The 3,450-nt window shown below is 40.8% G+C and overlaps 1 non-coding gene across 1 annotated transcript; it reads left to right on the plus strand.

Annotated features, from left to right (window-relative positions):
• Positions 1–3,149: 3,149 nt before the first annotated feature.
• Positions 3,150–3,222, plus strand: TRNAS-GGA (transfer RNA serine (anticodon GGA)). The gene has a single exon. It is a non-coding gene; the product is annotated as a tRNA-Ser (tRNA).
• Positions 3,223–3,450: the final 228 nt, after the last annotated feature.

Raw genomic sequence — 3,450 nt, forward strand, 5'->3', positions numbered from 1 at the left:
AGAAGGCAATGGCACCCCACTCCAGTACTCTTGCCTGGAAAATCCCATGGTTGGAGGAGCCTGGTAGGCTGCAGTCCATGGGGTCGCTAAGAGTCGGACACGACTGAGTGACTTCACTTTCACTTTTCAATTTCATGCTTTGGAGAAGGAAATGGCAACCCACTCCAGTGTTCTTGCCTGTAGAATCCCAGGGACGGGGAAGCCTGGTGGGCTGCCATCCATGGTGTCGCACAGAGTCGGACACTTCACGGACTGAAGTGACTTAGCATAGCATAGCATAGCATAGCAATTTAGTAGGGATCATATAGAAAACATGACAATACCTTTGTTAAGAAAAAGCATTTGTAATCATCTCCATATTGACAAAAAATATCTAGTCCACTAACTTTAAATGTGGGGCAAATTGATTGGTTACTGACAGGATACCACCTAAATTGATCTATTTTTATGTTGAAGTTTGTGCTGTACTTTGTCAACCAGTTGTTTCTGTCCCAAGGAAACCACTTTTGAGGCAGCTGGATAAGCTAGGCAGCTGGATAAGTTGCTGCTGCTGCTGCTGCTAAGTCACTTCGGTCATGTCCGACTCTGTGTGACCCTATAGATGGCAGCCCACCAGGCTCCCCTGTCTCTGGGATTCTCCAGACAAGAACACTGGAGTGGGTTGCCATTTCCTTCTCCAGTACATGAAAGTGAAAAGTGAAAGTGAAGTCTCTCAGTCACGTCTGACTCTTAGCGACCCCATGGACTACAGCCTACCAGGCTCCTCCATCCATGGGATTTTCCAGGCAAGAGTACTGGAGTGGGGTGCCATTGCCTTCTCCAACTGGATAAGTTAGGCGTGGTCAATTTTTTTGCTTCTTTTATATATTGCTTGTCTCTTTGTAACAACAACCATGGAAAAATAACTCAGAATTTTACCCCTGGAAGTCTGGATTTTTTAAATTATAATGGTGGAGTCTTTCTTTCTAATTGAATTTGACAGTGCCTATGTGTGTGTGTCGGGGAGGGGGTGGTGGTGCAGAATGCAGTGTTAGAATGACCTTGTGCCCTCACCAGGCTGCAGTTTGATCTTTGTCTCTTACCCCCATTTTGCTTTTCCAGAGATGTTTCCTATAAGATTTCCTATTGCATCAACACAGTTTTATTTTTTCCCATTCTAAGTTATGTCGAGTCTTACAGATCTAGCTCTGAAGATTTTAAATTTCATACTCCTTGCAAAAAATATTTTCTCTCATAATTATTATTTCCATCCCCCCAAGAATAACCTTTTTTAAAAAAGTGAAATGTCCCTAATAAATAAATGCTAGTCCGTAAAATAAGACTATGAGCTTTAAAAAGCATGCTACTTTTTCATTTGATTTCTCTCAGCTGAATCAACCTACAAATTTTATTTAAATGGTAAACAGTAGGAAACAGAGTAAGGTAGCCAGTATAGTATGAATACAAAGAAAGCAAATCATATTGTTTGTTTTGTCACATTTTCTGCAATGTGTTGCTTAGCTTGGTAGAATTTTTTTGCAAATTTTTGAGACAACACATAAGTATAATAGTCCATTTCCAGCACTGTCAGAATGAATTCCAACTGATAAACTCAGCTTTTAGCTGTATGTCATAAACCAGGTTCATGAACACAGATAATATCTCTGTTCTCCTACCTTACTTCCTACCAAGAACCAAGCAGTGCTTGGTTAAACTTTCTATTTTAAACTTAAAAACAAAAATTCTTTCTTACCTATGTGTACAACCCCACTTCTCAATTTGGTGGCTTTTGTTGATTTGTCTCTACATACACCCTAGTGAATTTTTTATTTCTCCCTTCTCCTTCCCCAAAGTCAGTTCACTCTCTCTCCCTCTGAGATTCTGGATCAAAGGAGATACTCAATAAAGATCTTCAATTACTCTTATCCATCCATTCTATTAAAAATATCTTAAAATACATTTATTGTCATTATAATAGCATTCACAAAATTGACAGTGTCTTATTTTTTGTATGGATGTATTTATGTTTAAATAGAGTCTGATATTTTCTTATATATTATATAATATTATATTCCTTTTAGGGTAAGCATGGTATCCCTATAAATTTGAGAAATCAGGTAGTTCCTACAATTCTACACACTCAAATTTTTTCTGTGCCCTGTTTCATCACCTCTTAGTCCACAGATTGGGAAAGTAAGAGAATAATAAAAGTATCTTAAACTCCTTCATCCTCACTACTTTTTTTTTTTTTTTTCCCAGAGTGGGGTGAAGATTTAAGCAGATAAGTCATTAATTAACTTGTCCACACAAGAGGGTCTGGTGAAGTATAGTCTCTGATGCCAAATATTCTCCCAATGCTCAATGTTTAAGGTTCCCAGAGAGAGAGGCCACAGGGCTCTGAACATGTCAAATTCATTGGATGTTTCTTATTAGCTTTGCCCAGGGTGGCCCTTGCCGCATCCAATCTAACTCTCTTTCCCTAAGGGCACAGTTTGAATCAACATTCCTCACTTGTTGAAGACTCCAGGAAGTCATGTGACCACTTAATCTTTACAGCTCAAAATGTGTGAAGTTTTAATCTGCATACCTCTAAAGTCTAAAAGCTATTTTCTGGTTTATGGAAATTTGAAATCATATGGGCAGGCTTAGCTTAATATGTTGCTGCTGCTGCTAAGTCACTTCAGTCGTGTCCGACTCTCTGTGACCCCATAGATGTCAGCCCACCAGGCTCTCCTGCCCCTGGGATTCTCCAGGCAAGAACACTGGAGTGGGTTGCCATTTCCTTCTCCAATGCATGAAAGTGAAAAAATGAAAGTGAAGTTGCTCAGTCGTGTCTGACTCTTAGCGACCCCCTGGACTGCAGCCCACCAGGGCCCTCCGTCCATGGGATTTTCCAGGCAAGAGTACTGGAGTGGGGTGCCATCGCCTTCTCCGAGCTTAATATGTTAAGTGTGTTAAATTGATTTTCTTAAGGATCTCAGAGCACATGAAAAAATCTAGAAGAGAAGAGCTATAGAAACTTCCCATGAAACCATTATATCATCATGGTGATTCATCAACAGACATTTGATGGTCAGTCCAATTATGTGGTACCCACCACTCCATTATATCATCATGGTGATTCATCAACAGACATTTGATGGTCAGTCCAATTATGTGGTACCCACCACTCCCTGGTGGCTCAGAGGTTAAAGCGTCTGCCTGGAATGCAGGAGACCTGGGTTCGATCCCTGGGTCAGGAAGAGCCCCTGGAGAAGGAAATGGCAACCCACTCCAGTACTCTTGCCTGGAGAATCACATGGAGGGAGGAGCCTGGTAGGCGACAGTCCATGGGGTCGCGAAGAGCAGGTGGTAGACATCTTGGTTCCAAGACTTTGGGTTAGACTCCAAAGACTATTCATTGATTTTGATGACTGATTTAGAAATAGGACTAATGGATTTTGGAAGAAGTATCAGAAAGTCAATGGAGAA

The sequence above is a fragment of the Bubalus kerabau genome, chromosome 3, assembly GCF_029407905.1.
Source record: "Bubalus kerabau isolate K-KA32 ecotype Philippines breed swamp buffalo chromosome 3, PCC_UOA_SB_1v2, whole genome shotgun sequence".
NCBI lineage: Eukaryota > Metazoa > Chordata > Mammalia > Artiodactyla > Bovidae > Bubalus > Bubalus kerabau.